The sequence below is a fragment of the Lithobates pipiens genome, unplaced genomic scaffold (genome assembly GCF_037356315.1).
Source record: "Lithobates pipiens isolate NorthernLeopardFrog02 unplaced genomic scaffold, aLitPip1_a1.2 Scaffold_27, whole genome shotgun sequence".
NCBI classification, from domain to species: Eukaryota; Metazoa; Chordata; class Amphibia; order Anura; family Ranidae; genus Lithobates; species Lithobates pipiens.
Genome location: NW_027507788.1, coordinates 15924169 through 15939188, shown reverse-complemented (window position 1 = coordinate 15939188; position 15020 = coordinate 15924169).

The following is a 15020-nucleotide window of genomic DNA, read 5'->3' as shown; positions in this document are numbered from 1 at the left end:
GTGTATATAACATAATATGAATTGTTTATTATATTTTGGTACAGGTTATGCATTTTAGTAGAAAGTCTCCTGATGAAGCCAGATTAAAGGGGAAACATGTTGAGATGACTAATTTAGGTTACTATCAATAATAGATGTGAAAAAAAAACTTTACATTATTTAATGTATATGGGGTATTTTAATATATTTTTACTCTTTTAAACTTTGTCTTTTTTTAACATTCTGCTAAAACTTTGTGTATTAGTACTGCTGGGATGTTGAAGAAGGAGCGATACCCCGAAAGCTTGTCCTGAAAAATTGTATGTTAGTGCAAATAAAAAAAAAGTATCACAGACAGTACTTAATTGTTTCTACTTAGTATCCACTATCCACTTTGTACTTAGTGTACCTTTGAACTCTGCACTTTATACGTAGCACACCCCTGAACTCTGCACATAGTGCACCCCTGAACTCTGCACATAGTGCACCCCTGAACTTTGCACTCTGTACGTAGCACATTCCTGAACTCTGAAATCTGTAAGTAGCACATTCCTGAACTCTGCACGTAGTGCACCCCTCAACTCTGCACTCTGTATGTAGCACATTCCTGAACTCTGCACGTAGTGCACCCCTCAACCTTGCACTCTGTATGTAGCGCACCTCTGAACTCTGGACTCTGTACGAAGCACACTCCTGAACTCTGAACTCTGTACGTAGGACATTCCTGAACTCTGCACGTAGTGCACCCCTGAACTCTGCACTCTGTATGTAGCACATTCCTGAACTCTGCACGTAGTGCACCCCTCAACCCTGCACTCTGTACGTAGTGCACCTCTGAACTCTGGACTCTGTATGTAGCACACTCCTGAACTCTGTACTCAGTACATAGCGCACCCCTGAACTCCTCACATTGAGATGGATATTGGTCAGGACAGTGAAGGGTTAGGCCAACATCTCATGTTGTACAGAAAAAATGACAGCAACTACCCCACTGAGGACTTTTAAGGCCTATACATATCAAAACACTGAATTTTTAAATTTTAGTACAAATTTTATTGAGCACAATGATTAAAAAGATTAAAGGCTGATATCATAATCGAGCAGCAAGTAATAATATACATAAACAGTGAAATAAAGTGAAAATATTTCTGCACTACTATATGAATGAAAACCGTGGTTGCTGCTTAACACAAAAAATGGTTCCCACATAAATATATAAATGAATAGTTAATGACATCTCTTGATACAGTCACAAACGTAGTGACGAAACACGTCGAGGCGGAGCCTGTGACCTCAGTGCGCACATTTAGGAAGCAGTCCACGAGCCGCTGGGGACATAGGGCTGAGGAGTTGCAGATGTGTCAGTAGTCCAATTTTGTCATACAAATGCTTCACCTGCATGGGCCAGGGTAGTGTATCTGCAAACGTGAGTTTTATATACTGGGCTTTTATTAAAAGTTTTTTTAAAGAGGTAAAACAATATGTTGAGTTCTTTCCTACCCTTATGACACAATACCATGAGGAATTACACCTGAGAGATTGGGAGTCCCTTTAGGATAGAGGAACTACAGATTGTTGGATTGTAACATCTGAGGGGAAGGTGCCTTCAGACCCTATAGAGGGTCTCCATGTGAGGTGAGCACATATAGAGACCGGTGGAGGATACGGTGGTGTGCTTGATCACTAAAGTGTGGATTGGCGGCGACAGAAGACCGGGCCACCGCCTGTAAAAGAGCTATAAGAAGGCGCGGTGGCCCGGCAGAAGAACCGAAGAGGGGGACAAGACCCCCGAAGTCGGAAGAAGAGGCCGCGGCGACGAAGAAGAATGCCGGGCTCCTCCGCTAGTAAAAGAGCTACAAGAAGATAGCGGAGGAGTCCGGCGAGAAGACCCCCGAAGACGGAAGACCCCCGGAGCTGTGCAATAAATTATTTTATCTTGTGTGTTGTGTTTTTTTTTTGTACTTTTTTTACAGGTGAATGGGTAGGAGTATATTGTACCCCATACTCATTCACATAGGGGGGGGGCCGGGATCCGCGCGGCCCCCCCCTTCCCCAAGGCACCCCCCATGTTGAGGGCACGCGGCCTGGTACGGCTCAGGAGGGGGGGCGCTCGCTCGCCCCTCCTTTCCTGGCCAGCCGGGTAGCGTGCTCGGACAAGGGTCTGTTGTGGACTTTGGGGGGACCCCCACGCCGTTTTTTTTCGGCGTTGGGGTTCCCCTTTAAGTCCATACCAGGTGGTGGGGCCAGCGACGTCTCCTTCGCGGGCCCCGCCTACCTGGAGACCCGCTCGAAATGAGCGGACTTTTCTCCGGGCGGGAAAAGTCCGCTCATTTCAAAAGTACGGCAGACTGGCACACACACGGCCGGATTGTCCGCCGAAATGCGAGTCCGGCGGGAAGATTGAAGTGCAAAACTTCTTTCTAAGTCCGCCGTACTTTCGGGTCAAAAAATATGCCGGAGGCTACACACGGGGGGATTGTCTGGCGAACTTGAGTTTGCCGGACTTTTCCACCCGCTTGTTTGATCGTGTGTACGCGGCATTACTGTGTGTTTGATGATCATTCACCTTTTGAGCAACAGATATTGGTTTTCATGGACTATTTCTTTGCTCATTGCTAGGTGCTCATGGATTGTTCACGTTTTTGATCATTGTCACTTATTTTGATTATTGTCACTTATTTTACTAAGCCCTTATTTCTGGGTGTGGTTGCGCTTCACTAACTATTCATTTATATACATGAACAGTTCTGTGCAGTGTTGATTCATGACAAAACATGGTCCAGCAGCAGCCTGTCAGGTAGACGTCCCCTACAAGCAAAACTGACGCGTTTCAGGATCTTATCCTTTCATCAGAGGTGTGAAGCAGGTGGACCAGAAACACTTTTAAAAGGCAAACATACCATATTTATCGGCGTATAACACGCACTTTTGTCCCCCTAAAATCAGGGGGAAAGTGGGGGTGTGTGTTATACGTTCACTCCCCACAATTTTTAACCCTTTCTGATGCTCTCTGCGGGTTCGGGGGTATTTTCGGCGCACTCGGCTGTTCTCGGCTATTTTCGCCCGTTCTCGGCTATTTTCGGAAGGTTGAAAGCCGCCGAGAGCGACCGACTGTGGCCAAAAATAGCCGTGAACGGCCGAAAATAGCCGAAAGCTGCCGAGAGCGGCCGAGAACTACCGAGCTCCGCCGAGATACACAGGACATCCGCTCTGTATCTCGGCGGCTCCATTTTTAAATGACAAAGCCACAGAAAAGACTGCAAATGACTGACGAGACTAAATGCAAGGCTGCAAATGACTGACAAGGCTGCAATGGAAGGCTGCAAATGACACTGATAAGGCTGCATTGATGGGCATTGAAATGTAAGTTTTTTTTCCTTAAACTTCCCTCCCAAAAGTTTTTTTCTTTTAAAATTCCCCCCTAAACTTGGGGTGCGTGTTATACGCCGGCACGTGTTATAGGCCGATAAATACGGTACATAAATAGTCAAAGGTATCACAGACGTGACCAACACGTATCACAGCAAAAAACTTCTTCATTCTATTACTTACATAGTGTTCAGTATACAAATAATTACATCCTAAAGATTAAAAACTTGTGGTAGTTTCCATCCAATTACCAAGGGAACAGTGCAGCCTTGTACCCCTACCCAGGGGGAACATAGCAGGGATAGCGCAACTAAGGTTCCAAGAAGATGGTATCCAATAAAGAGTAATATAGCAAGACTGATGGTATCAAAATTATTTATATTCATTAAAATTCAAGGGTATAAAACGAAGGGAAAACAATTTATATGGAGTAATAACACAGTAATCAGTGCACGTTTATAGCACTGATCGCTGTATAAATGACAATGGTCCCAAAATAGTGTCAAAAGTTTCCGATGTGTCCGCCATAATGTCACAGTCAGGATAAAAATCGCAGATCACCACCATTACTAATAAAAAAAAGAATAGTAAAAATGCAATAAATCTTTTCCCTATTTTTTAGATGCTATAACTTTTTCACAAACCAATCAATATACGCTTATTGCGATTTTTTTTTTTTACCAAAAATATGTAGAATACATATCGGCCTAAACTAAGAAAGAAATTTTTAATATATATATATATATATATATATATATATATATATATATATATATATATATATATATATATATATATATATATATTTTTTTTTTTTGGGGGATATTTATTACTGCAAAAAAGTTAAAAAAATAGCTTTTTTCAAAATTGACGCTGTTTTTTTTGTTTATATCGCAAAAAATAAAAACCGCAGACATGATCAAATACCATCAAAAGAAAGCTCTATTTGTGGGGAAAAAAGAACACAAATTTTGTTTGGATGCAGCATCGCTCGACCGTGCAATTGTCAGTTAAAGCGACGCAGTGCCGAACCGCAAAAAGTGCCCTGGTCAGGAAGGGGGTAAATTCTTCCGGGGCTGAAGTGGTTTTAAGCATTTTATCTCCAGCCTTGCTGTTCCTGCCTGTGTCTACAGGGCAGGGACAACCTTGCTAGGAAAAAAAAAAAAAGAAACATGTTTATTATTAACATACAGAATGTATATAGCTCCAAAAATGTGCACAGCACTTTACAATCTAAATAAAATAGAAAGTATTGAAAATGAAATTATAATATCTTAATTTTATCTATATATATATATATACACATATATATATACAGTATATATTATAATATCTCTAAATTCAAGATTTTCACAGTTATCAAAAAAAATAGTTTTCTTATTAAAATGGAAGCATTGCACATTACAATGTAATGTGCAACGCTTCCATTTTAATAAGAAAATGTGTGTTTTATTTTTTTTTTGATAACTGTGAAAATATTGAATTTAGAGATATTATAATATATACTGTATATATATATATATATATATATATATATATATATATATATATATATATATATATATATATATATATATATACACATATATATATATATATATATATATATATATATATATATATATATACACATATACATACATCTTGTATTTATTTTTATTTTTTTTGATAACTGTGAAAATCTTGAATTTAGAGATAATATATATATATATATATATATATATATATATATATATATATATATATATATATATATATATATATATATATATATATATTTATTATCTCTAAATTCAAGATTTTCACAGTTATCAAAAATAAAATAAACAATACAAGTTTTCTTATTAAAATGGAAGCGTTGCACATTACACAAACCACAAATACAATGGTTGGGTAAATCCTTTTGTGCAGTAGTGATGAATTAAACTTGCCCTGTTATTTCCCTAAAAGTCCGTTCTTCTACCAATCTAAACTTCCAATGTCCAGACATAAACTGACATCACACACGTAGGTTGGACTTGATGGATACATACTATAGATAGATACTAGTACAATATGTACATTTGTGCAATGCATTCGGTTGCGTTTTCTCGTAAACCATGTGTTCTTATCATTTCTGTGACCAACGGCCTTGTAAATATTGATAAGCCCAACTATAAGAGGTCAAGCAGCCACACCTTGGCCTGAATTGATTAAATACTTTGATTAAATACATAGCCCAACAGACTCACCTGATAATTCATAGAGCGCCTTATGATATCCTGGTATTTAAGGCCTGGTTCACACCTGTGCAGGTTGCGGTTTGCATAATCCAGGTGCATTTTGCAATTTTCGATACACACTTTTGATCCACTGAAGTCTATATTATTATTATTATTAAACAGGATTTATATAGAGCCAACAGTTTACGCAGCGCTTTACAACATTAGGGCAGACAGTACAATTACAATACAATTCAATACAGGGGGTGAATCAGAGGGCCCTGTTCGTTAGAGCTTACAATCTAGGAGGGAGGGTCAAGTTATACAAAAGGGTAATATCTGTGGGGGAGGAGCCAAGGCTGGATTCACACCTATGGCATTTTTTTGTGCTTTTTTCCTATGGAACACGTTCTGTAGTGCAAATCTGCAAAATGCAAAAAGCACTAAAAATGCCATAGGTGTGAATCCAGCCTTAGCTCATCCCCCACAGGTATTACCCTTAGGTGTGAATCCAGCCTAATGGAGAGAATAGTGCAGTTGTTAGATGGAGGCAGGATAGGCTTCTCTGAAGAGGAAAGTTTTCGTGGATCGCCTAACAGTGGATAAATTTGGAGACAGTCTGACAGATTGGGATAGCGAATTCCAGAGGATGGGCGAGACTCGGAAGAAGTCCTGGAGGTGGATATGGGAGGAGGTGATGGGGGAGCTAGAGAGCAGGAGGTCTTGGGAGGAATGAAGAGAGCGGTTTGGTTGGTATTTTGAGACTAGGCTAGTGATGTAGCTGGGGGCAGAGTTGTGGATGGCTTTGTAACTTATTGTTAGTATTTTGAATTTAATTTGTTGGGCGAGTGGCAGCCAATGAAGGGATTGGCAAAGAGGGGTAGCAGACACTGAGCGGTTTGTAAGGTGGATGAGTCTGGCAGCAGCATTCATGATGGACTGAAGGGGGGGTCGTCTATTTAAAGGTAAGCCAATGAGGAGGGAGTTGCAGTAGTCGAGGCGAGAGATGACCAGGGAGTGAATCAGGAGCTTTGTGGTTTCGTTGGTTAGGAAGGGACGTAGTTTAGAGATGTTGCGGAGGTTGAGGCGGCAAGCTTTGGAAAGTGATCGGATGTGATAGAACCAAAATTCAGAAAAAAATAAAAAAAAAGTCCCTGGTCCTTTCCATAAAATGCATGGATGTGAACATGGTCTATAGGAAACCATATTAAGGTTATTAAAGTAAACCCTTACAAACCACTTTGACCTACAGGTAAGCCTAGATTGAGGCTTACCTGTAGGTCCAAGAAATATCTCCCAAACCTATACGGTTTAGGAGATATTTGCCCGAAGTGCACAGGCGCACTGAGTGTGGCATCGTCGATGACGAAGATGCCACGCAATGCCGCGCGTCTCGGCTCCCGTGCGCATGCGCGGGAGTGACGTCATTGCGGCTTCGCCGAATGACAGCGGCGGAGCTGCAAGACCCCACCGAGAAGATGGATGCGCCGGACTACAGGGCACAGCGGTGACATCGCTGGCTTCTGTGTCAGGTAAGTGACACATAATGGGCTACTATGCGATGCAGGGAATAAAAGAGGAAGTAAGCTCATCAGGGTTTACTTCCTCTTTAAATGGACTGTAGTGTGTGTCTGCAAAACTGAAAACACACTAAAAAATTTATAGGTGTGAACCAGGCCTTAACCACTTAAGGACCGAGCCTCGTTTTGAGATTTTGGTGTTTACAAGTTTAAAACAGTTTTTTTTTTTGATAGAATATTACTTAGAACCCCCAAAACATTATATATTGTTTTTTTTTCTAACACCCTAGAGAATAAAATGGCGGTCATTGTAATACTTTTTTTCACAATGTATTTGCGCAGTGGTCTTCCAAGCATCCTTTTTTTTTGGAAAAAATTCACTTTTTTATTTTTATTTTTTCAAAATTTTCCTTTATTTAGACATATAATCCAACCACAATACAACATTTCTCCAAAATGGACCAAATCAACACATACAGTACAGGTGATTTTTGAACAATGGGTAATTAGTATAGTAATGATACACCAATGGAACCCCACTATTACAGGATATTCTCCCTGTGCTCGGAGGTTGGGAGGGCTGGGGGTCAGTATTATAACTCTATATATGTGATCTCACAGACAGATATCAACTTCCGTCCTATGCTGTCCATGGCTGCCATACTTTATTGAACTTCTTGGGGCAATTACTGTTCAGGTATGTCACTTTTTTGAATGGAAAAATAAGACAACAGTAAAGTTAAGCCATTTTTTTTTATATCGTGAAAGATAATGTTATGCCTAGTAAATTGATACCCAACATGTCACGCTTCAAAATTGCACCCGTTCGTGGAATTAATGGCGTCAAACTTTTACCCTTAAAAATCTCCATAGTTGATATTTAAAAAAATCTACAGGTTGCATGTTTTAAGTTACAGAGGAGGTCTAGGGCTAGAATTATTGCTCTCGCTCTAAAGATTGCAGCGATACCTCACATGTGTGGTTTGGTCACTGGTTTCATATGCAGCGGTACTCACTTATGGAGTGCCGGTGTATGTAGTAGAAAACTCAATCGAAATAAAATTGATATTGGACCATGCACCAGTAAGGATGAAGATGAGGTTCAATGAGATAGATCATAAGAAGGGTATATGGAGGACAACTAGTTGCTGACCGCCGGCCGTCAAATGACAGCCAGGCGGCGCACCTATTGTGGCGGGGGGCCGTCATATGACGGCCTCCCGTTTAAACAGGGAATGCGCGCGATCGTGCGCGCGCACCCCTGTTTCTTCGGTGGCGGCGTGTCACGGAGACACCGCTCGCCACCGAAGGGGGTGAACAGCCATTGGTTATGGCTGTTTACCACGTGATCGGCCGTGATGAAGTCACGGCCGATCACAGATGGTCACACCCCGACTGTGCACGGCGCATGCGCACGATCGTGAGCGCATTGTGCGTGTACGTCGGTGGCGGCGTGTTCCCCCGGAACACTGCTCGTCACCGATGCTGGTAAACAGCCATTGGCCGGCTGTTTACCCACGTGATCGGCTGTGATCCTTTCACAGCCGATCAATAAATGTAAACAAACCGCGGTAACAAGATGTTACCGGGTTCTCCTCCTCACACACCGATCGTGTGTGAGGAGGAGATTGCGGTAACATCTCGTTACTGCCTACAGTACACATCAAGCACACTGATTGCCACCCCCCTCAATAAAGAGGACCTGTCACCACCCCTCATAGTACCTGTCAATCACAGTCCATCAGAGTACCTGTCACAGCCCATCAGAGTACCCGAGTACCTGTCACAGTTCATCTGAGTACCCGAGTACCTGTCCCAGCCCATCAGAGTACCTGTCAGCCCATCAGAGTACCCGAGTACCTGTCACGGCCCATCAGAGTACCTGTCAGCCCATCAGAGTACCCGAGTACCTGTCACAGCCCATCAGAGTACCCGAGTACCTGTCCCAGTCCATCTGAGTACCCGAGTACCTGTCACAGTTCATCTGAGTACCCGAGTACCTGTCACGGCCCATCAGAGTACCCGAGTACCTGTCCCAGCCCATCAGAGTACCTGTCAGCCCATCAGAGTACCCGAGTACCTGTCACAGTCCATCAGAGTACCCGAGTACCTGTCTCAGTCCATCTGAGTACCCGAGTACCTGTCACAGTTCATCTGAGTACCCAAGTACCTGTCCCAGCCCATCAGAGTACCCGAGTACCTGTCACGGCACATCAGAGTACCCGAGTACCTGTCACGGTCCATCAGAGTACCCGAGTACCTGTCACGGTCCATCAGCGTACCCGAGTACCTGTCACGGTCCGTCAGAGTACCCGAGTACCTGTCACAGTCCATCATGGTACCCGAGTATCTGTCACGGTTCATCCGAGTACCCGAGTACCTGTCACAGCCAACCTGAGTACCCGAGTACCTGTCACAGCCCATCTGAGTACCCGAGTACCTGTCCCAGTCCATCTGAGTACCAAAGTACCTGTCCCAGTCCATCTGAGTACCCGAGTACCTGTCTCAGTCCATCTGAGTACCCAAGTACCTGTCACAGCCCATCTGAGTACCCGAGTACCTGTCCCAGTCCATCTGAGTACCAGAGTACCTGTCCCAGTCCATCTGAGTACCCAAGTACCTGTCACAGTTCATCTGAGTACCCGAGTACCTTTCACAGTTCATCTGAATACCTGTCACAGTTCATCTGAGTACCTGAGTACCTGCCACAGTCCATATGAGTACCTGTCACCGCCATTCAGAGTACCCAAATACCAGTCACCAAGCCATCAGAGTACCTGTCACCAGGCCATAAGAGTACCCGAGTACCTGTCACCAGGCCATCAGAGTACCCGAGTACCTGTCACCAGGCCATCAGAGTACCCAAGTACCTGCCACCAGGCCATCAGAGTACCCAAGTACCTGCCACCAGGCCGTCAGAGTACTCAAGTACCTGCCACCAGGCCATCAGAGTAACCGAGTACCTGTCACCAGGCCATCAGAGTACCAGAGTACCTATCTCCAGCCCATCAGAGTACCCGAGTACCTATTTGCAGCCCATGTCTCATAGAATATACGTTGGGGTGTTTGCTTTCCAAAATGGGGTCATTTTGTGGGTAATTTCACTGTTCTGGTGGTCCAGGACCTTCAAAAGTATGATGGGTAGGAATGAAATGAGATGTGTCATTTATGCTCCTAGAACGCCTGAACGTACTACTTCAATGTTCGGCCTCTCTATGTGGCCAGGCTGTGTAAAAGTCCTACACATGTGGTATCGCCATACTCGGGAAGAGTAGCAGAATGTATTTTGGGGTGTCATTTTTGCTATATACATGCTATGTGTTAGAATTATCTTATAAATTGACAATTTTGTGTAAAAAAAAATGCGTTTTAATTTTTTTCCACATATTCCAAAAACTTCTGGAAGAAAATTAACCATTCAAAAGACTCATTATGCCTCACAGATTATACGTTGGAATGTCTACTTTCTAAAAAGGGGTCATTTGGGGGGTATTTGTACTTTCCTGACTTGTTAGTGTCTCAAGAATTGAGATACACCTGATGTACTGAAGGCCTGATCAGATGTGATCAATTTTCAGCGACTGCCACCATAGTTTGTCGACTCTATAACTTTCACAAAGACCAAATAATATATACTAATGTGGGTTATTTTTTACCAAAGATAGGTAACAGTATAAATTTTGCCCAAAATTTATGAAGAAAAATTACTAATTAGCAAAAATTTATGACAGAAACAAATAAAAAGGCATTTTTTTCACAAAATTTACATTTTATTTTATTTATAGCACAAAAAATAAAAAACCCACTAGTGATTAAATACCACTAAAAGAAAGCTCTATTTGTGTGGAAAAAAGGACGCAAGTTTCATATGGGTACAGTGTTGGATGACTGAGTAATTGTCATTCAAACTGTGAGAGCGCTGAAAGCTGAAAATTGGTCTGGTCAGGAAGGGGATGTAAGTGCACTGTACTGAGGTGGTTAAATGAAGATCGTGTAGACGATATAGAGGTCCAAAAAGTAATAATAGGTGAAATTGAACAATACTTTACTATTTAACAATGAAATAATTTGGGAAGCCCACAAGATATGCATCAGGGGGAAACTGATTTCCATTGGGGCAGGAAAAAAGAGGCAAAGAGCAATTAAAGAGGGATTTCACTGTAAAAAAAAATATATTAAAAGCCAGCAGCTACAAATACTGTAGCTTCTGACTTTACCTAAATGGACACTCACCTGTCCCAGGATCCAGCGATGTTGGCAGCTGAGGCTGATCGATCGCTCGGCCCTCGGCTGCTGCCGCCATTCTAGATGAGGGAATCAGGAAGTGAAACATTGCGACTTCACTTCCCGGTTCCCTACTGCGCATGCGCAAGTCACGCAGCACAATAGGAATGGTCCGCGCTGTCTCTGGGACCCGTGTGTGTCAGCAGACAGCGCGCTGGGACAGGAAGAGGCATAGACTGCCGTTGGAGTCTATGACCAAAAGTGGGTGCAAATACCTGTCCGGTTCCGATGAGCGGAAGTTCCACTTTAGGGTGGAACCCCGCTTTAAGATGAAAAATACAAGAAAAGAACTGTATGAATTAGAATAAAGGCATAAAATTCAACTAGATGAGGAAACCCATAATGCACTAATCATAAAAAGAGACCAACTAAAGGATTTAATGGAACAGGAAACAAGAAAAGTATTTCATAATGTAACAAAGGAAAGATATAAATGGGTAAATAAGCCTGGAAAATATCTTGCAAAAAATCTCCAGAAATAAAAAAAAACTTTAAATTATATTGAAAGGATAAAGAATGAGAAAGGTGAGATGACATATAAAACATCAGAAATCATAAAGGCTTTTCAAACGTATTATAGTGCATTATATGCGGTGAGAAATAAAGAGACACAAAAAAAAGAAAAAATTAGAAAGGTAAAAATACAGGAGTATTTGACAGCGGCAAACCTACCAAAGATCATAGAAGAAAATGTAGAAGCCCTAGAAGAACCAATCACACAGGAGGAAATCAGGAAAGCCCTAAAGGAAATACCATCTGGGAAAAGCCCAGGCCCAGATGGTTTTACAATCAAATATTCTAAAAAAAATTAAGAACAATTAGTGCCAAAAATCTGCATTTACCTGAACACGATTAGGAAAATTAAGAAATTAGAAAGGAATCCCTGCTGGCTCATAACACTATGATACCAAAAGAAAGCAAGGATAGAACAATCTGCTCCACATATAGGCCCATAGCTCTATTAAACGCAGATATAAAGCTATATGCAAAAATCTTGGCAGACTAAAAAGAACTGATGCCAGAGCTGATAAATATAGATCAAACAGGGTTCATACCGGGAAGGGAAGGCAGGGATAATAGCATAAGAACAATCCTTTTAATCCAAAAGGGAAAAGATATAGAGCCCCCAGCACTACTCTTGTCAATTGACGCAGAGGAAGCTTTTGATAGGGTAGACTGGGGATGATGGATACACTTCAGTTCCTGGGGATGGGCCCAAAATGTATGCGTTGGATTTAAATTTTATATAACCATCCTACGGCTATGGTATAGGTAAATGGAAGTGTGTCGCCGCCTTTTGAAATGTTCAGAACAGAAGGGGGAACGAAGCTGGCGCTTAAAAAAAAATATATGGATAGCATGGAAATTTAGAACACTGGGTATAGGAGCACACAAGTTAACTTAAAATGTATTTAAAATATGGGAATCAATACATGGAAAGGGAAATTGGAAGTATAATTCACCTTTAATATCACTTATGGGCACAATTTTTTTATTCCAGGAAAAGGGACACCTCTAGGAAGTCAAATGGGAAAAGCACAATTAAAAGATGTCATGGAGCAGGGCAGGATAAGGACAAGGCAGGAACTAATCGGCGTAAATGGGTGGCAGATCAGCGAGTGGGAATACCTACAGTTGAAACATTTAGTAAGTACAATACCCCTCCCAATAAGGGATGGTAAAGAGCTAAATCCTATAGAAAAACTATGCAATATGAATACACCTTTAAAACATGGGATTTCCAAAATATACAAGATCTTAACAGAGCTAGAGGGACGAGGGCTATTACCTTGTATAGAGAAATGGGAACAAATTGTATAGAGAAATGGGAACAAGATATGGGTACTAGGCTAGAAGAAACCCAAATGATTGGTTCAGTGTTTAATTTTGCAACAGACATAAATACTATTGAAGCGAATTATAAGTGTTTGATACGGTGTTACATGATACCAGAGAAAATACATAAATTTCACCAAGAGAAATCCCCACAATGCTGGCGGGAGTGCAAGAAAATTGGCACATTGATGCATATCTGGTGGGATTGCCCAAAAATAAAAGAACATTGGCAGGAAATCATTTGCCGCGTACACACTGTGGTATTTTCCGCCAGGAAATGTTGGATGGGAGCTTGTTGTCGGAAAGTCCGACCGTATGTAGGCTCCATCGGACATTTGCTGTCGGAATTTCCGGCCACAAATATTTGAGAGCAGGTTCTCACATTTTCTGACAAGACTCGTTGTCGGAAATTCCGAGCGTGTGTACACAATTTCCAATGCATGCTCGGAATCAAGCAGAAGAGCCGCACTGGCTACTGAACTTAATTTTTCTTGGCTTGTCGTACGTCCTGTACGTCACCGTGTTCTTGACGTTCGGAATTTCCGACAACATTTGTATGACCGTGTGTATGCAAGACAAGTTTGAGCCAACATCCTTCGGAAAAAAAGACACGGTTTTGTTTTCGGAAAATTCTATTGTGTGTACGGGGCATAAAGGTTCATAGATTGTTGGGATAACTTGGGGGGGGGGGGAGAATTAACAGGGTTATTGAATGCGGCTATGTATCTATATTCATTATGGACAAGAATTAGTCGGAAAATCCTATCATGTGTACAGGGCATTATACTGCGTACACACGGTCGGACTTTCCGACGGGAAATGTTGGATGTGAGCTTGTTGTGGGAAAGTCCGACCGTGTGTATGCTCCATTGAACATTTGCCGTCGGAATTTCCGGCCACAAAACCAATCAGCTTCCAGGTTTTATTGCAAAAGCTTAATTGAACAAGTTGACGTTCAGGCATCTACTGGCCATTGAGACTACAGGGAGTTTCCCGGTGGGCCGATGGCTCAGTGGGCCGGTTTCAGTGACAAAGTAATGGCTGCACGACTTGCCCTCAATTTCATGCAGTGATGTAAGAAAGATGAGAAAAATACAGAGGAGAATAAGTGAAATAATAAAAGAGGTTAGTGAGGACTCCTTATGTTTTCCTTTTTTTGCACAATTACGTATAGTTTTATATACTGTTTTTGTGCTTGTTTGCAAAATTAAAGTGGGCTGGTCTGGATGAAGTCCAGGGCCAAATTTTTGTCCCAGTCCAGCCCTGTTGACGTTAGAAGCTGATTGGCTACCGTGCACAGCTTAACCAGATTCTGAGTGCTCCAGTCTTAGCCCTTGTACACATGGTCGGAGAATCAGTCGGAATCTGTCCTATCGGACCGTGTTGTGATCCGACTGTGTGTGGTCTGCATCAGACTAATTCCATCTGAATATCCGTCGGACCCAATTTTCCAACATGCTGGAAATATTTTCCGACCAACTGGGCCAGTCGGACATACTCCGATCATGTGTAGAGAATTTTGATCGGACCAAGTGCCACGCATGCTCAGGTCACATTCCTACATCAAAGCTATTGGCTACTAGTCCCATCGTAACGAAATTACGCCATCACGTTCTGAATGATCGGATTTTTCGACAACTTAGTCCGACCGTGTGTATGCAACAGTTTCGGACAAGATCCGACAGGCAAAATCCGACGGACAAAATCCGACGGATTTGGTTGGCAGAATGTCCGACCGTGTGTACAGGGGCTTAGTAGATCTACCCCTATATGTATTTTATGATTGAATAACCTCTGTTTTTGTATAAAGGGAAAGAAAATTAAATTAAGT